Here is a 20,714-nt window from a genome sequence, read left to right on the forward strand (position 1 = left end):
ATCATTGAAAACTTGGCTTAAAAATATTTGTTGCATGAGTGCAGAACATATAAACTATTCAGTATCTGCTGCTGGAAGATGGAGTGCTATTCCACTGAGATAGCATACTAAAAACTTCTAGGTCACTCCTGAAAATAACTCCTGTCTAAAAGAGCTGTAGGACAGAGTTCAAATGAGCCAGTAGTCTGAAGTTGATATGCTTCAAGCCCTGCACTTCTTTCTGTTCTCCTTCACATATTATTCCTAACTAGGTTATAATGATAATGCACCCTACTGCAGAAGACTGAGTTGAGACTGTAGTGATTTCTTCTGGTAGAACCTTGTGCCTCAAAAGGTCATGGGCAATGCAGTATTCTGGATTGCTTTAGGTCAGAGCTAAGCATACTGAAGGGCTGTGGAGAAGTTTGCAATATTCTCAAGTATTTCAGCATTATCAAACACATCTTACCTTTTAATGCACTTCAGCAAAACAACAGAGATTCCATGGTGTTTCCCCATAGCCTTTGTGTGTTTAAGACGTGGAGGCTATGATAGTAACAGGGTTCCAGGGTAATCGTAACAAGTCACTATCAGAAAACAAGGGTATGTCCAGAGTTAGGGCTAGATCTCCACAGTGCTGAACAAGGCAGAAACACACAGAAACAAACACAGAACCTTCAGTCATCATTCAGCCTCAGCACCGTGATTCCTTAAGGATCCTGCAGCATTCAGCAAGTAATAAAGTGTTACCCCAGGCTGAGGGAGAGCTCCTTGTGGACTCAGACATTTCTTCAGTGCAAGGAAAAATGACAGCATGAGCAAGTGTTGTTAGAAAATCTTATAAAGATACACACTGCAGTTAAGTCTCTGGTGAGGTCTTAATACCAGCCTCACTGTCAACGAGGGCTACCTCCGCAGTAGCAATGCCACACTGCTTTTGTCCTAACAGAGGGATTCAGTTACAATCCCATCTCTGTTTGCATGGCCTCTAGAAGTATTTCCCGTAAAGCAAGTAGATAAACCTTTAATTAATGCTCACCTCATCTAATACTAAAACTGGTAAAAAGTTGTAATTATTGCTCTAGCTCAATCCATGCTGCCTTCATGCATGCCACACATGGCAGAGCACTGATCTTCCCAGCTACACAGCCCAGGACATGGGTTGCAGACACAGGCTTACCTGTTCTAAGTTAATAAAAATTAAAAAAAAAAAAAATGCAGCAAGGTATACAACTGCTCAAACAGTTGTGGAGTCCTCAATAATAGCAAGTTTGTCTCAGGGATTGAACTGAGACTTCCTTTCAAACACCTACCTTTCAAATACAGAGGCTGTTTTCTCTTATGCAGATGCCATGCCACAAGTTGACGCAAGGGTAAGGTTCAAGATCCATCTCTTCTCTAGACATCTACAGCCTGAGGATATCCTTAGGAAAGGATCCATCCTCAAAAAGCTATTGATATCATATAAAAGATATTTGCGCATGACTTGCAACTACCTTTTCTGACACACATTATGTGTTATGGGGATATCTTCATGACATGGGAGAGGTGATACTCCAGGAAGGCACATATACTGACTACGCAGCTGCTGAAAGCCGTTCATTTTCTGCTTCAGTTACGTATATCTTCCACCTACTCAAATTTATACTGAGGGTCAAATAAATATCTGGAAGAGCTGGAGAAGGAGAATGCCACCTCCTAAAACTCCCTAACACTGACCACTTCTCTTGCCTCTACACAGGGCAAATTTAAACAGCATAGATGGTTTGCTGGATCTGAGACTGCCTCTAACTGTGATCAGGGATTCATTAGTGGAAAGACTGTAGGAAATAGCACATACACCATAGTCCTTTCCCTAACACACCTGCATTTCTGGCAATCGGTGATTTACTGTTTGGGCTGGGGCTGTAGCCAGTGTTTATTAGCTACAAACAAACCTGTCCTATGTGTATTTGTTTAATCTGTCTTCTAACTGATTTAAACCTTTGGCCTCTACAGTATGTTGTGATGAAGACTTTCACAACTTAATTACATACATTGCATTAAAAAGTGTTTCCTCTGGCCTGTTTTAAAACCTCTGCTTGATACTTTTACTAGCTTCTCCTTACTGCTTTTATTACAAGAAACAATGAGAAATCTTTCCCTTTTCCTCATTCTTCATGGTTTTATGGACCTACATTACTATCCATCACCTCCCTAATCCATTAGTCTCTTCTACTACAGAAACCATTCTATATTTCTGATCAGCTTTATTGCCCTCTCTTCTATCTTTTTTCTAGCTGTGGTAACCAGAACTACACATGATGTATTTGAACAAAGGCATAATGTATTTCTTGTTTTGTTTTTGTTCCTCCCTTCCTGTCTCTCTTTTTGACCAGCACTGAACACTGAGTTGGCTTTTCATTGAATTATCAGTGACTCCCAGCCCAATTTTCTGAATAGCAGTAGCTCGGTTAGATCCCACTCTGCTCATAGCTAGGGTGTTTTTCCCCCCATATGTACTATCTTGCATATGTCAATAGTGCTTTTCATATGCCATTTTATCACTTGATCATGCAGTATTTTCAGAGCCTTCTGAAATTCTTTGCAGTTTACTTTGGATTGTGTAAAGCCATAAAGTAGTACCACTTGTATAGGAAAGTCTGTGAAATTTCACCGGAGGTCACTGATAGGTGTGATGGGCAGCACAGGTCCCAGCTGACATCCCAACGGGATTCTCCTGGCCAGCTCCCTCCACAGGGAAATCTGATAATTTTTTCTTACCGTTTTTTTTTCTATCTTTACATTTTATCTAATAAACCATTTGTGTTTGTTTGTTAGTTTGTTTTTTAACAGTGTATAGTGAGTGGCCTCATCAAAAGCTTTTCAGAAACCTCCATTATCCCCGTGCACCATGGCTCTTTATTCCACCAGGTGTGGTGGTGACAGAGAGCACACTGTAAGCACCATTTCAGCTGTTTCCATTTGTTTTCCCTCTGCACTCCAGGGTAAAAGCCATCCAGCCCTGATAATTCATTACTATTTATTTCATCAGTTGCTTGTTTAGCTCCTTCTCTTGATGTTTCACCTTCATGTGTTTTCTCAGGTTAAGATGGCATCCTGCATGGGAACTTCTACATGAACCTCTATAGAAAACATAAGCACCACAAAGTTCAGTGCTATTGGTGTTGTGAAATACCTCTCCCCATTTCTTCAGATAGTCATACAGATTGATTCTGAAAGCCCTCCGCTTGCCACTGGAATGTAAAATCAACAGCGAAAGGATTGCTGTCCCTAAGGCCACTCATTCCCCACAGGACACCCAAGGCTGTTCTCTGTCCCTGCATTAGCAGACAATCTGATGTACAACCTCTGTCTCTTTCACTGGCTTTTCTACAAAATAACAGCCATAAACTTATTTAAGCACTGCACTCTTGTTATCATCTGCATAAGCTGCAAGAACTTAGCCATGAAAAAATTGCTACCCCCTACCTGTTGGCCAAACAGCTGCTGTAATTTGATTTCTGCTTTTTTCTTTTTGGTTCAAATTCTCCTGGAGAATTGCTAGCTATTGCTGAAATTTGTATTGTGCCTGTTTTTATTAATTCATCAAATGCCAATGAACTGGTTCCTCATTCTGTTTGGCCAGCTGTTTCATATAATCTGTTGTTACAACTGGCTTTAAAAATCTCCCAGGGGGAGCACAATAACTCAAATTTGTCAGATCTGCAGTAATTCATGAAAGATGCTTAGTATGTGGAAATCCACATTTCTTAAATGCAAGTATCAAGATATCAGTCCTATTGTTGAAACCAAAATGTGATTTCCAATATAACCCACTTGTCACTTGCAATTCCCCTACCCCTCTTCATATGACTGAGTAGCCTGAAATTTTCTGTGTTTTGTCTGTCCAGAGTTCAATGTATTTCTTTTTAAGAGAGAAGAAAATCTGTTCAGATAGAACCAAACAATCAGAACAATTAAGAAAATCACTCGGATGCTCCTTGTACTTGGATAATTCAAGAAACATTTTGCTTAAAGCCTCATATTTGGCACACGTTTAAGAGGAATGTGTGGTTTGCCTTGATATAAGAAATATGGTAATGAATGTTCAAACATTTTCTACTTTGTAATTTGTAATTGTCCTTACTGGTTTAGCAATAAGTATATAAGTATATGTTCAGAAATTTTTTAGTTATGGTAATTTTACTGCAACACAGACCTTTTTGTTATCTTACTTGACTCAGGAGTTACATAAGATGTCATTTGGAAACCACTGTCTAGCATTATACAATATCAAATGCATATACCCTGAAGAGAGTCTCAACATTTTCTTTATAGAAGACATGGCTCAATGCCTTTTTCCTATACCATTCTTACCTGCACAACATCTCCATATAAAACAGTTCAAGATAACAGACACAAACTGCAATGTGCAATAACAGATTTTCAAATCCATTCTGGTATTTATGGGAACTGTAGTTAAATGCAATTTGAGAGACAACAACTGGTTCTTTCATAAAAACCAAACAAAATAAAATTTGATCCTGATAACATAAAACAATATAACATCAATGAACAACTAGTTCTATCAGTTTAAGCCTGGTCTTAGGATTCAATTGGTTTCAATATGCTTGATACCATCAACCTGGTGGCGTGACGGAAGTTATGTTTATGCAGAGATCTCCTAAAAACATTCTAAGGTCATCCCTGCATTGCACTGATGGGCTTAAGAGCTGGCTTAAAGCACACTTCTCATCCACACTACATGGACTCCTTGAAGAAACCACATTTGTGCTGCCTGTTGGACACCTGACCTGTGGTGTGCTTCATCATTCCTGCATGCAGCCACTGGAAGAAGAACCTGGGCTCCAGCTCTGGCCACTGACCTTCAAACCCTTCTGCTTTAGAGAGTCAGAAGTCCACCCCTGCAGCCACGTGCATGCAAATGTGGGCGGGGGGCAAGAGCAGGTTTAGAGCCAGAGAGCCACACACAAGCTGATGCTGGCCCTGCGGCCATATGAGCAATATCAGGCAGAGGACATGACTGGTGTCCTCACGGACTGGTGTCCACCTTCACATGGCTGGCAGCAGAAAAAATATCAGCTGTGCGCAGTGGAGCTTCTGTCCTGCTGGATAGCCCAGAAGCAGCTTGTTAAAGAAACCAAAGGGCATGCCCTATCACTCCCCTCCACAACTACAACAGTGCTTCCAATCTGCACAGTTACTACCCATGCAGCAGCCTGAAATGCAGATGAAGCAGATGTGGACACACTGTTCTTTAGCCTTGATGTCCAATCCTGCGTGTCCTAAAGGAGACAGACTCTTCAAAGTACCCAGCTGCTCTTCCAGGGTCCTCTGCATAACTTAGTGCTCAGAGAACAAGGAACATCTTTTAGCTTCATTACCAGAAGGTAACCCTGCTGACTTGAGAAGCAGTGAGATCCCTGGTTTAGTCTCCTTGTGGGAATGACTGCTGACAAATAAAACATAGCCAACTTGTGGTTAAAGCACAGGATCTTTGCTCTATTCCTGGAATTGCAGCAGATTTCCTGTGTGGCTTTGGACAAGTCACGTAAGCCAAAATATTCAAACCTGTGGCCAAGCCACTGGGTGCTCAGCAGCTTGAAAATCAGGTGTTTGTTTGTTTATCTAAGTATAGATTTAGGACCCTTATTTTCAGCAACCACTCCTTAAAAATCTTTGACCTATATGTCTCTGGTTCAACACCTATGTAGCCATGTTACACAGCTAGTCAAGCATCCCACCGAATTTTGGGGAGAGCACCATGTTCCCTGGCTGTCAGGCCAATTATCTATGCATAAACTTAGGTGCCTGTCTTCAGTTTATAAGGCTGATCACACAGGGACTGATCTCTCTGAGCCAATAACTTTCCACCTATGAATGAAGAGGACCCAGGAGCACACTTTTATTGCTTCAGGCCTTGCAGAGCCTGTGTGTAATAGGTGGAAATGCTCTAATCCCTTATCCAAACAGAGAAATGCAAAAATGATTGTTCCTACTGATGTTTATTATGTCTCTGTAATTACACTTGATTTTCAACCGTCATTGAATATCCCTTTTGTGTTTTCAGTGGTGAAAAACTCAACACTTGCTGGGCAGAAAGGTCTAGCAGTTGTTCTCACCCTGAAAATTAACTAGAGGCTTTTTCCTAAAAAAGGAACCCCAGAATTTGCCTGCTAGGTTTTCAGTCCCACACTTCCCCAAGAGATAAGCCTTCTGTTAGGATCCAGTCACCAGCAAATATAATCTAAGACCTTTTTAAAGAGAAAAATACAAGGTAGAAGTCCAAAACCACTAATTATTTTTCATTCTCTGTTTTAAATAACCTGTCAAAATAAACAAATACCTTCTAGGCTGGGACTTGCTATGGCAATTTTTAGTCTTGGCTGAATTTTAACAGCCAACTTATAACAACAATACACCCTTATTGGCAGTGGCATGTATGCTACCACGGTAAAAATATTTTCAATGTGCAGACACTGTATGGTATTTAAATAGAAATATCCTTTTTATTTTTGCTGACAGACTCCTTAGGCAAAGCTGGATGATTGGAGAAGGAGAACTTTTATTAGCATACCCAGGGGCCAGCTGGATGTTGTGTTCAACACTCTGTTCTCACACAGAAGGGGTTTATCAGGAAGAAGGAACAGAGTACCTAAGCTGAATCCCCATTAAGACCTGCACAGTACAGCCTAATAGAAGATACCAATATGACGTATTTCACATTTAGAAACTTTCCCTGGAGGATGGAGGGCAGTCATTTTTTCCAACATGTATTCGATCTGGTGAATATGTGGTAAGAAGCAAGTACAAAAGCAGGTGAAGTTTCTCAAAATAGTGGTGGTGAGTGAGATTTCCTAGCAAAGTGGATTAAAAATCCAAGGGAATCTTTAAACCAAATATTGGCTTTTGTAGAACAACAAAACCAGGATAGTGTTTCCACTCAGCCATAAAAGTTACTGCGGTTGTGTAATCATGTTGAGTTGCGGCCTTAGGAGAAGTTATAAAGCAGCTGCAGCAAATTAACTTTTCAAAAGTTATTATGGATTGGACGGAATCTAGAAAATTCCCCCATGTTGGTTTTTTTTTTTTTTTTTTTTTTTTTTTTTTTTAATAGAACTGTAAAATGAACAACTGTGGATGAGATCTCATCTCAAGCCTCTCACCCTGTGCAAGCACTAACCTGAAGACTTCAAGAGGAAATGAAGCCAGCAGCACCCTATACTCCAAAGCAGAAACCTCCCCCTCAAAAATGGATGGATATGTTTTTTCCCTCTCTAAGTGCCTGATCTCTGGTCCCCAGAGTTTAGCCAAAGGCATCCCACAGTAGGGTCTTGGTAGACCTTTAACAAGGTATCCATTTCTGGGGTGATCTGAAATGTCTGACTCCTGGCAAAACAACTGGGGAGCCTCATGTCTGAAAAAAAATGAGGGGTATGCAACATCAGGGAGAAAGCTGCAGGAGGGTTACCACAGCTGGTGGGGGGACGCTAGGGTATTCACTAGGCTGCTGTAAATGGGAAGTTGCTGGTTCTTAGGTGAAAAGACAGCGCTCAAACACATGGCTGCCAGAAAACCCTGAATTCAGCCAGCAACACCCTCTGGCCTCACATGGGAAGAAGTTACCACCACTCGGCTAATAGGTGGCCTCTTGACGTTGTAGGAGGCAGCTCCCAAACTTATCTGAAGTGTAATTTGGGGAAGACCTTCCCAGCCTAGCAGAGCACCTTGAGGCTGACAAGCCCTGGGTCTAAGCAGAAGACAGAAGGTGCAGAAGAGAGCAAGTAAAGGGAACAACAGTATTGTATAAGAAAATGTGAGGTAAAACAAAAGAAGATACTGGCATCATGGTCACTTCAGTCCTAAGTATTTGAACTAGAAAATTTGTGATTTGGGAGATTAACAGACTTGAAATCTCCTGGACCAAGCCACGAGAAAATCACACAATAAAAGAAATATATGGGGTGGGGAGAAGCAGGACAGTGGAAGAGAGCAGCATGTCTTGCTGTTTGAGCCGAAATCCTTACACCTGTTCTAAGACAAATGCCTTTTGTCTTACCACATAAAAGCTCTTGAATTAGACCTTAAAAGAACAAGTATCCTTCTGGACAAAATGTCCAGCATGCAGCTAGATAAATATATGATACAGTGGGTGAACAACTGGTAGACAGTTTGAGCTCAAAGTGTTATACTAAACAGTGGCCAGTCACTAGTGGGGTCCTGCAGGGCTCCATTTTAGGGCCAGTGCTCTTCAATGCTTTCATAAATGACCTGGATGCAGAACTCAAATGTATATAAGTTTGCAGATGATACTAAATTAGGAGGAGCTGTCGACTCCCTCAAGAACAGAGGCCTTGCAGAGAGATCTTGACAGACTAGAGGGCTGGGCAATCACCAACGTGAAGTTGAACAAGAACAAGTGCTGGACTCTGCACCTGGGGCAGGGCAGAACACTTAACAACCGGATATATAACATTTCCATGTCTGTTCAAAGCCAGCTAACGTACCATATCTTAATGATCTGACCACATATAATAGCAATACGAGGCATGCACAATGTGTTCAGACCTTCAGAGTGTTCTATCAGCATAAATTACTGACTTCTCACCAACACTAACGTGAGATAGGTACATATTCACACAAATAGGGTAACCAAGACCCCACTCAGAGTATGTTTATAGTGACCTATTTGCATTCAGACATGTTAGACTGCATTCTTGCTTGATGACAGTTTTTAGATGTGGCACAATTTACAAGTCACTGAACTACAGACATACTGTTGTGGCGTTGCTTCAAATATTTCCAAGTATTTACCCCAACAATTCTGGAAGGAGGAAGCTAAGGTTGTCCACCAAAAACCTTGAATCAACACACAGATGCCTTGCATGTAGAAAAAGCTTCTGCATACAAGAAAGCTTTTGATAAAGTGTGAGCTATTTTTAATATCCACAGATGGGCCTCATCCCTTTCCTACAGACAAATAATGATAGAGGTGGACTGGGGGATTAACAGAAACTAGTGGCACTCTTCTTTGTAAATTAGTTTTAAAAAATGACAAATCAATAAATCATTAGAAAGTAAAGGGGTTCAAAGTCCATCCCCTCTTTGTACCTATGCTTCTTAATGTCTTCCCTGTTTAACTTGCCGCTTTTCTGGGGCAGTGGCTGTCTCTTTCATTGTGCTTTTACCCAAAGGAAGGGTAAAAGCCTCAAAAGAGCCTCTGAATTAGTGCCGGCCATCTGGCCTACAGGTCCATAGCAACATTTGAACTGCTTACAAGGGATCTGGGAGAAGTGACTGAGAACAGCTGTCAGTATGCTTATGCTATGTTTCGCCTGTTAAAAAAAAAAAAAAAAATCAGTGTCCACTGTCAGAAAATGCTTGAAAACACTGCTGTAAATGAGATAATGAAATCTATCAAAATACCAGCTGACCTACTAAAGGATACGAATCTCCTCACAGACTTTGCTTCTCACAACACAAACAAAATTACTATAAAAAAAAGTGTTTCCTTGTAGACCATAGTGAGTTATGGATTTCTAAAGCACCAAAAGCAGAAGGTGAAAGAGATTACCATGGGATGATCTGAACATCTCTACCTTAATTAGAAGACAGGGACAAAGAAACATGAAAGATGCATGTATCAACCACACATGGCATGACAGCCCCTTGTAACTCAGAATTTGACTATTTTTCACCTCTGCTGGAAGGAATTCCCCCTCAGATCCTAAAATACATCCACTGCACACCTCCATACCCCATCACTTTCAGAGTCTTCACTTGGTTGCACACACTTCCTGTCACTTCTGGCCCAGAAAAGGGGACAGAAACTAATTCATTTGCAGGATCTGTTTCGTATTGTTTGCTCTTGATTTGTTTGGCATGCAGAGGGCAGTATTTTCAAAAAGCCTCCGTGACACTACAACTGTTCTCTAATGAAATGTCAGTGGGAACTTTACCACTGACTTCATTGGGAACAGCCTTAGGTCAATGCTAGGCTCTTTCTGAAAAAAAGAGCAAAACCAACAAAAAGCTCTCAGTCTTTGTTTTTTGTTGTTTTTGTTGTTGTTTTTTTTTTTTTAAATGATGTCTTGTGACTCTATTACAGAGTTATGCCAGTCCAAGGGAGGCAGAAGAAGAATGTTGAGAGACAAAATGCAGAATCTCCTCTAAATATCAAACACAGAAAGCAGCTAGTGACTTGCCATTTTTAACAGTGTATAATCAGCAGGAAACTCTCACAGATGTCCTACATTCTCCAAACCATGTTTCAGTTTCTCTTTCCTTTCCAGTCTTTTCCAAGAGCCCCCCCTCACCACCTATCTCATCAGTCCTCTGCTAGGTTTCCCTGGGGTCTTTGTTTCCTCTTTTAACCATACCCTATGACATATATCCCCTTTAATACATCTAGGTCTCCTTTCCCCTTTCTCACTTTCCTTCATACCATCACCTTAACCTTCACAGTATTAATTCAGGTTACTTCATTTTTTCATCTTAGTGTAAGCCTGTAATTGTGTTTAAATACCTGTACTATCCTCATCCGTATGAATAATAGTTTTCATTTCTACAGTAGTCCAACAAGGATGAAATCATTTCCAACTAATGCGCATTGGTGTTAAACCCACAAAACCACAAAAAGCCTTTCCCAAAATGAATACCACTTCCAAATCATTTTTGGAGAGAAAGTAGATGATTCCATTGATACGACCTGGATTCCTTGTAATGCTTTCTTGCACTTGCTATAGGCCCCATCCAAAGCTCATTCAGTATTAGTGGGTGTTTTCCATCACCATCAAAGGAGTTAAGATTGCTTTATATCTTGTTACAAGAAATTTTTTGTTTTCTCCTACATGAATGGTCTTGTTCTCACTAACTCCTACATATTTGTACAGGGTGTAGTATCCTCACAAGGGGTGTTACACGGTAACAAGAAGAATTTTATACATCAAATATACCTTCCTTAAAGCCCACTTATTGTTTTTGGAAAGTGCTCAGTTCCTTCAATTGTTTTCCTATCAATAAATGTTCACTGATGAATATGTTCTCCATGCTGGTGACAGATTTCACCTTTAGAGCAGACAAACAGAAAGGTGGTGAGACCGTGCAAACTCAACTGCTGCTAAGCTTTATGCTACCATGAATGAAAGGCATTTTGATGAGTGCCACAGTGTTCACTCCTGGCACCGAACAGCTCAGTAGCTGAGATTGTATGCAAACCAGCTGCTCTTCCAGGTGACATGTTCATTGTCCCTATAGGAACACTCTGCATCCAAATCCCACGCAAACATGCTGCTGGGAACAAAGCTGGCTTGTCTCCATAAAACATTCACAGTATTGAAACAGGAAGCTGATGCATTGTGTGCTATATTTTTTCCTTTACATTCCAGAAAAAAAGGATTAGAAAAGAAGGAAGATGTGAGCCATTAAGTCTACAGCACAATCATGTTGCGGTCAAGAACTGAGAACAAGAGCTGATCACCAGCTTCTTCAAGACCTGACAGTACATAGGGAAAAAAAAAAAAAAAAAAAAAAAGATCAATGGCTATGGACTGAGTCTTCATGGCCAGACCTCTATCTGCTATGTGTTTGGGCTACTCCAGTAAAATCAGGCCAGGCTTCTCATGTTCAGGCTCACTCCCAATCATTTTAGTGATTAACAAAGCACACAAGGCCACCACTTTCCCAGAGACCTAAAGTTGCCAGATACCTGAATCAGTCTGAAAGTCCTAGACTGAATATGTTCAATGGGAGCAGAAAATGACTCTCTGCTTTTTATGTACATTACCTGTTTTAATAAACAGAGTTCCTACAAAAGAATCCCTCTGTGTCACCAAAGAAAATCCATATACTCTTCTTCTAAGGTGACGTTGTTCATGAATGGCACCTGTGTGCGGTCAGGTTTTTCTGCCTGTTACAAAGAGCTCCTAAGCTACATATATTAAAAAGCAGTTTTAAAGTAAGAAAATAGCTTGAAAGGAGTGAAGGCTTAAACAGAACACTATCTAAAGAATCATTCATGCCAGCTCAACAGCTTTTATTACTCCTGGGTCTGCTTTCTTGCAGACTTGGAGGAATAGAAGATATGGATAATGGCCACTCATAGCTTATATTTTGCCCTCAGTCAAAAAACTTCTCTATCTGTTTTCCATTTTTCACCAAACAGCCAAGCTCCTTATGTGCTTGCTGAAGGCAACTGCCCACTTCTTACAGAAACCCTAAAAATAAGACGCAGTGGTGATGCAGTCATACATAAACAATAGCTTGTTTTACAGAAGAACTGCTTGTTATATACTGTTTATAAACCAATCCCAGGCGTCTTTTCTTACACATACATCTGCATATAGTTATCAGTTTTGGCAAGGACAGCACAGAGCATGGTAAATCAGAGGTTCACAGATTATCTTACTGAAATTTATAATTGCAAAGGGCTTTGACTGATAAAAAAGACTGAAGCAATGCTCCTGATATATAAGAAGTTTCATCCATTTTGAAGCATGCCAACTAGACTCCTGGGCTCTGCAGTCTCTCTCTTCAAAGAAAGTGTCTTCAACCTGCACACCAGCATGAGCATAGCATATTGTCACAGCCAAGCTTCAGTTCCAGAAGCCCAGGGAGGAGAATCTGAAAGGGAATAATGAAGTGACTTCACAGGTTTTCCTGGGACACTTTTCCACTAGTGAAGCACAGTGTGGGAAAGCAGAAAGAACTCTGATTAAAGATGTAACATTGCCATTAGACGACAAGGCAGATGAGAGATGACGTTACCATACATGACGCCACAAAAACAAGAGAGAAAGACAACTCTCTATCAGACCAGTGTGGATACGTACAAGCAGTAGGGGATAAGACCCAGCGTATGGGTTGAACAGATAAGATCAGCACACTGAACACAATATTCCCTAGATTCTTTGTTGACAGAAAGTTATTAGGTATGTTTACATGTAGTGTAAGGCCAGAAAAATGGTGTTGCTGCACTTTGTGAGGTGGAAGAATGGGAAACGGACTAAGATACTGGCCTCATTTCCTAAAGACAGAATTCCAGTATGGTCATATTATCCACATGTAAGTGTTCATCTCTTGTCCTCCTTTCATAATGTTTTCATCCAATGACTACATTCAGCCACATCTGGCAGGCAAACAGCCATCTCAAAGATAGAAAATTCCTATGCTATTCGTGCAAATAGAGGGCAGGCAGAAGACAGAGACCCTAGAAGATCATTTGCCTTGACCGTACCATCCACTGCAGTATGAATTCACCTTGTAGTAAATATCACATGGGAAAGAAAGAGGCCATATACATGATGCCAATGGCCTAAGAGCTTCCATCAGATACTGCCTATTCCTAAATACCAAAGTCAGCCTTTGGATTCAAACCCATCAGAAAGCAGGACATATACATTCAAAAAATCATGGCATAGGATAGCAATGTCTGTACATTAAGGATGGTTTACATTAAAGATGGCTTTGTTCGCATTTTCCTGAACCTCTCTATTCCTGAATGCCCTTCTTCCATCTAGAAATTATTCCTATTTTAGGACATTTGGGGACATTTTTTGAACTTCCTATGTTTGTTTGGATTTCTGGACCTCTGGCAGATGCAGTGAGACCTGGGTAGCAAAGCTGACAGACTTCTGCATATCACAGATATCCTCACTATATGGGCACACTCCACTATACAGCAAAGGTATCTGATCAGTAAGTACCTTGTGCAGGACACGTATCTGGCAGGTAGACCCCATTTTTCTGACCCGTATTGTAGATGCCTGAACAACTGTTTAATAATTGGTCTTCACACGCAGTAAAAGTCCCACATGTTCTGAAAACGTTGGCTTTGTCAAGCATGTGCAGAACATCCTGTGCATCCTGTACTTCCATGGGCTAATTCTGAAACCACAATATCCATATTACTACACACAGAAAACCTCAAGAGCAAATATGTAAGAGCTAAACATGTCTGGCAAAGAGATTCTGGAAGATTTTTAATTAATCTGAAACAAAAAAAAAAAACAAAAAAAAAACAAAAAAAACAAAAACAAAACAAACAAAAAAAAAAAAAACAATGTAGAGACTTAAGCAACAGATGAGTAGAGGCTGAAAGTGATGAAGGCAGAGATAAGGTGGCTGAGAGGCCTCTAGGAGTTGTGATGAGGACATTAAGAATCTGGGCCCAGCGATGCCAAAGGTTCAGAGCCATTCATGAGGAGACAGAATCACAGAATGGTTTGAGTTGGAAGGGACCTCAAAGACCACCCAGTTCCAACCTCCTGCCATGGGCAGGGACACCTCCCACCAGACCAGGTTGCCCAAAGCCCCATCCAGCCTGGCCTTGAGCACCTCCAGGGATGGGGCATCCACAGCTTCTCTGGGCAAGCTGTTCCAGTGCCTCACCACCCAGAAGTAAAGAATTTCTTCCTTATATCTAAGGATCAGCAACACAGGCAAAGAATTATTTTGGACAGAAGGATCTGGCCTACTGCCTGTTCTCCATTTCCTCCAGTGAAAAAGTTTTATGCAGCAATACAGCAACAAGGCATAATCAAAACAGTGCTGGGTGATATAAACCACCTCTGTAAGCCTTTTCAATAAAAGATTTGAGTTGCAGGGTCTCACAGAGCCTACTCACCACTCCGCTGGCATTACCACCTAGCAGCAGCATTCCCAGCCACCACCAGGCAAGCAAGCAAGCAAACAAACAAACAGCTGCCATGTTCTTTGCATTGTAGATGAACTCAGAAAAAAATACAGCTGCAATTAGTTGGCACGCAGCTGTCAAATTAAATCTTTTACTGCCCAGCTAGTAGAGCACAGAATTGTGGTTTACGCTGGATTTGAAGCAAGGGGCACCAAAGAAAGGGTTAACCCTACACCTGTGTGCATGTTCATAATGTGTATTTTTTCCTGAACACATTATTAGTCTGTTAGCTCATTTAGAGACCATAATGAAGTCATTATGATGCCACCAGTATATTTTGCCAGAAAGCTGGCAATCTTTAATCTGCTTCCTCTACAACATCTCACAAAGGAAGGGAGAAACCAAAACACTGATTTCAACTAACAATGCATTTATGTGCAGTGCTGGGTCCCAGCACATGCTGAGAAGAAAGTTCTTTTGTTTATTCCCCCCCTCCTTCCGACAGGCTTTACACAACAAGCAAAGCACAGAAGATTCCTCAATGCAGCACAAAGCCACTCCACCTTTTACATGCTTTTCATTTTCTCTGCACCTTCCTTTGACCTTTCCTTCAGATGAGGCAACCGAAGATTAAGTTGAAAATTCTTTGAAAAAAGCCGTGAGTAATGAGTTGATGCTCACATATGCAATCCCCATAACTGCACGCTGCCAGACTCATGCCTTCTTGGAGAGACAACAATATACACTTAGCAGGGATTTGTAGGCTAAGTGTGCTAGGAAACAATGGTTGGCATGTCAACAAAGAGGATTTTCTATAGGAGTCAGGGGCAGGTAGGAGATGTGGGTGAGGACAAAGACAAAGAGGAGCCAATCCACCCCAGGCCAGTTGCACACTCACCAGGGTATGTGCATTTACAAACAGGGGGGTAAAAAATACTTTTGTCAGTCCCTGCTCTTGTTCCCTATTAAATAAACCCCACTGATTTCAAGCTCACATGGATAGCATTCAAGGCAGGTGTCCATGGGAGCTAAACAAGCTGAGTTTTCCCAATTAGCAATAGCCAAGATGTGACTGGGTCAAGTGATGGGGAACAGCTGAGCCACATCTATCCATCCTGCCATGCATGAGGTAACATAAGGCTTGTATAAAAAGCAGAGAGGTGAGTAGGTCAAGAAGCTGAATCTAAGGGCAGGTAGCTACTATGAGTGTTGTCTTTTCTAAGGAGCCCGATCCAAATTCCAGTCAAGCCTCTTACTACTCTCATCATCTAAAAAGATATTTTAGGTGGGAGGTAATCTTACTCTTACCAACAAAATGCTGAAAAACAGCAATTCAATGACTTTGTCACAGTTAATTGCCAGGTGTTCGAGTCTCTTGTTTTCTGCTCACTGTCAAGTCCTCCTGAAGCTTCAATTCAAACTGCTCTCCTCAGACAACAGTAACTGAGTTACTAGATGATACCCCACAGGTGTAACTTCTCACAAAAGCTCCCATCAGCCACATCCAATGGCTGATAACAACACAGCAATGTTAGCATAAAGCTGGGGCACCAGCATACCTGAGACTGCCATCCTGTTTCAAGTGGCTAATGCCTGCAGTGCAGCTGATACCTTCCTGTGATGGAACCCTGTAAACCACTATTTCAAGACAATATCCTTGTGCTAAAGCACTGGCAGCACAGATGAATGCCAGCAGGGCTACTTGCTTTTGGTAGATGGTGCACAGCTGCCAACAGCTTGCTGGCACGCCACAGCGATCTGAGCATCCCCTCCCAGCATACTGCTGCATCACGGCCCTGAATTATGACTCTTTTGCTCTCCTCCAGTGCATTGACGGTGCACTGGTGAGAGGGTTATCAGTGGGTCCTAAACACTGATAAAAATGGAGATGCATGCTCATGCTGAGGGAGCAGAAAGCACTGAGGGGCCAGGGGGGCACAGTGAATAAGTGCAGATTGAAAAAGGAAGAGGCAATGAGTATATTGTGGGTTGCTTTTCAACAAAGCAAATTATTTATTTTCTCTAAATTTATATGTGCCACAGACTGCACAGCTAGGGGACTGTGCTCAGATAAGGAAGAAGAATAGACTTGGTGTTAAAACATGTGAGCAGAACCAGACAATGACTCTCGCAAGTGGCTCTGACCACCCAGCTCACTAGTGGGACCTTTGGGTGGGCTACGTGGAGCTATAGCCTCCCAGATAAAAGGGCACTCCAGTGTGGAGGAAAGGAGAAAGCCAAGAATGGGGTCATGTTCATCCTTGATCACTTGGGACACTCAGCACAGCGTGTGCGTGCTGTTCATATGGTAAAACCCTGGCATTTTGCCACTCCGTGTGGTCACATCTAGCTCTGAGAGGCCCTGACAGCTTGTGGGCTCCCCCATGCTGAGACCCCAGTGCCTGGGCATACAGGCTCCTCACAGAGAGCCTGGGGACAATTAGATGGCTCCGGGAGGTGGTCTTGAAAGCAAATTAACTGAGACTCAGAGGAACAGAGCTAAGTGCCTGGGCCCAAGCAACTGTGCAAAACATGAGCAGGACATCTGCACCCCCACCCTAGATGTTTTCTGTGCTGTGTGCTTTGAACATGGTCCCAGAGCCACTGACCAATACTGGAACTGTCAACGTGAGACAAAGAGGCCTCATCACCCACTCTGTGCTTAACAGCAGGGAGTGCTGAACTTAGCACTTACATGTGAGACGTAAGCAGTAGATCCATCCAGTGCACCCTGAAGTGATAGAGATACACCACACATCTTCCAAGGAGTCAGTGCAGGATGAAAAACAAAACAAAAACATGATTTTAACTAATAACACAAGGAGCTCTTGTGCAGATCTATCTTATGATCACACTGTCAAAACAGGGTAGCACTTTTTGGATGTCAAGGCTGACAACCAAGCAGCTGGAAGCTTTCAGGAAAACTCAAAACCTGCCAAATCAGCATTTTCAGGTGGGAATAGAAAGAGGGCATATCCAGGTTGGAAAAACAAAGCAAAAATAATAGCAGATGTATGACAGCCCTTTGGAGTACTGAAACTGGGACTGCTGTTGAGGAGCTTTGGCTGTGGCTGAGGAGGTGAGCTGCCCTGAGCCACAGCACAGGAGAGAGGCACAGCACCCTGTGCATGTACAATAGTCAGACAGTGGTGGAGTGCTGCCTCTCTTGTTACCAAAACCAAAGCAATAGATTTAGGTGCCTGAAGATCAGGAACATCAAGTTCTCTAGGATGAACGCCCTGTAGTTATCTCAGCCCACAGTTCTGGGGAACCACTTCCATGCTCTTCACTCCCGTGCCCCCCCGGCAGCACTCTCAAATGACACTACCTGCCATGGATTCTACAAGCAGTCAGACACCCAAATACTGAAGCGATACAATCAGCAGTCAAACGGGAAGAGTCTTAAAAGTGCAGGGAAATGAAGACAGACCTCCTGAGGCTCACGTTGATCCCCTTAATCCTAAATCAGCTTTCTGCTATTTATATATATTCATTACATTAATTATTATTTCCTAGCACTACTGATTAACAATAAAATTTGCACCAACTTCTTTCTAATCCTGTTAACCATGAAGCCAGTTATTACTCTAAACGCTTTTAAGTGCACTTACTTTTAATTTTATATAAGTTATGTATATATCCTATAGTATGAATATATACGATGTATATTAGACTTTAATTTTATATCTATATACAGCTCTTTCATTCAAGATTGTGTGAGTGCATGACTTAGCCAAATGTCTTAGTTACTGTGTCATCTGTAACATTTCTAATGCTATTATCTCCTAGGCTTGATACCAGGTGAGTATATGTGTACTCTATACATGTATATGTGTACTCATGCAGTAGCACAAACATACAGGAAAGAGTTATCTGTACACCAAGACTGTGTATGTTGAAAAGATCAAACTTCAGTCTTCTCCTGCAGCAAACTTGGCTAAGAATATTCTACATTTAAAAAGAAATCAGAAATGCTGCTTGAAGAATTACTGAAATGTCAAGCAGCATATGAAAGGACTCTGTTTTCATGTCATCTCCATGCCCTAACTCCTTTCACATCCCTCAGGATTATCATTTTTTAAATTGCATTTAAAAAATAAAATAAAATAAAATAAGCTCAGTCATCTCAAGTGGATAATTTAAATGCCAAGTTCCTGCCTGGATTCACATTTTCTAGCTCAGTATTAAATCATTGAAAACAGATTGAATGGGGTGCCCTGTTTGGCAATCGTTGCTGTTCACCTACCAACAGAACTCCAGTGTGGTCCTCTTCTGCAGGCATTTACCCATTGCTTTGACAGGGACTACTCAGGAGAGGAAGAACTTTTCAGGCCTGCTGTGTTTCCTTTTGTCTCGTCCTGCTATTAAATCTCTCTGGAAAAGAAACATCGGCATTCTGGAAGCTGATACTGTAGAAAATTCTGTGGTCCTTTGGACCCCATAAGTGCCAATTCATGTTTTGCTTACAGAAGCAAGAAAATGTCTTTTTCCTCTCAAATAGCATAATAATTTCTTTCTCCTTTTTGTGCACAGGACATTAAACAGTTGGACTTGTTTGTCATACAAGATCAAATTAAAGAGAGCATGACAAGTTAGTGTGTGACTTCTCTAAAGAATAAGAAAGAACTTGTGCTCACGTTCTTGGCAGCACCACCCACTTGTCTACCCTGGAAGGTCCAAGTGCCATTTCCCAAGGTGAGGACACCCTGGAAGGTCCAAGTGACATTTCCCAAGGTCAGAGTAGCTCACAGGTGCTCTCCAGTCCTGGGAATGGAGACGTGATTTGCCTCACTGTTAACCACAGCTAACCATGGCCATGCATTTCAAGGGTGGAAAAGTACTACACCAGCATTCCTGTGTTTCCTTGTTCCCACATCTCTGAGCGTCCTCCCACACCACACTCTCTGCAAGCTGGATCCACTTGTAGTTTCCTCTGTTTGGAATTGGAAAGCAAATATTCCCCTTGGTCTGCTCCCAGCATAACCACTACCAGCTCCAAAGTCCTAGTTAACTTCTGCTGCTCAGTCGAAGCAGGATGTTCTTCCAAACATGCAGCAGCTGATCCAGGGGGCACAGCATATCCTGCTGAAGAGGAGAAAAACAGATGCCAGAGTTTCAGCTGCATCAATAGAGGTACTTGTGGTTGCAATGCTATTGCAAGCCTTCCAGGTTCAAGCATTTCCACAGCGGGCTCGTAGTGCCTGGGCAAGCCTCAGCACCTTGAAGAACCATGGCTAGCTGCACCCTGAAGTCCAGCAGCATCCCAGCTCCATGCCCTTGTTATTTGGAGCTCCACAAGGCATTTCCCAGCACTCTGACCCACTGCCCCATCTGTCTCCCAGGAAGACTTTTATGACCTGCCCCAGATGTAGGAAAAGAGAAAGGTTGGAGGGAGACAGAGATGGCAAAGAAAAGAGCAGGTATTAATATCCTTGGTGATGTCTGCACTTTATTTTCCCTTTTAATTTACAGCTTGGCACTTCAGCTGCAGTTGCTGTTTCCCAGATTGCACCTGGTTTGGGAGTTAAAAAAGAATATACTTTTGGTTTGTATTGGCCCGTAGGTCAGACTTGCTTGCTCCGAAGTTTGTACTAGTTATGTATGTACATGTGAGTTTAATAAAGTTTGTTGTCTGTTTAAGCTCTGTTGTTGTCTACTCAATTGTAGGGAAGTGGGAAGCTGTCACTATGCCAGAATTTTTCTTATTGAAGTCTAACAAAACAGTGAGCAATCTAGACAAACCAATAATATGGCACCCTGTGTCCCCAAACCAGCACGCACTAAGAGCTTCATTAAAATTGATCTTGAATTCAGCAAGTAAATCAACACTCACCCAAGACAATACATTAAATTAATCAGGCACAAAATACCCCATACAGATCAGCAGGCCAAATGTTTTTCAAAAATAAGCACAACTGCAACTTTCAGTTCCTGGTCCATATCAAAGTACCATGATGTTTCACCACAAAGCAGCACATATAATTAGCAATCAATTACCCATTAAAATTGCCCCATGAAGCAAGCATGTGAGCACATACAACATCTCTAATTCCCTTTGGCTCACTGGGCTCTGGCCTGATTTCATTATAACAGCACTTCT

At 41.8% G+C, this 20,714-nt stretch overlaps 1 long non-coding RNA gene across 1 annotated transcript in view; it reads right to left on the reverse strand.

Annotated features, from left to right (window-relative positions):
• LOC309884278 overlaps positions 1–20,714 on the reverse strand; it is a 92,991-nt gene that overhangs the window by 16,848 nt on the left and 55,429 nt on the right. Inside the window, exons 5-6 of the long non-coding RNA XR_014318593.1 lie at positions 18,861–19,699; positions 17,310–17,372 (exon numbers count right to left, since the gene is read on the reverse strand). This is a non-coding gene — a long non-coding RNA (uncharacterized lncRNA). The remainder of the gene's footprint in view (positions 1–17,309; positions 17,373–18,860; positions 19,700–20,714) is intronic.

This window comes from Aythya marila, assembly GCF_965140915.1.
Source record: "Aythya marila genome assembly, chromosome: 1".
Lineage (NCBI taxonomy): Eukaryota > Metazoa > Chordata > Aves > Anseriformes > Anatidae > Aythya > Aythya marila.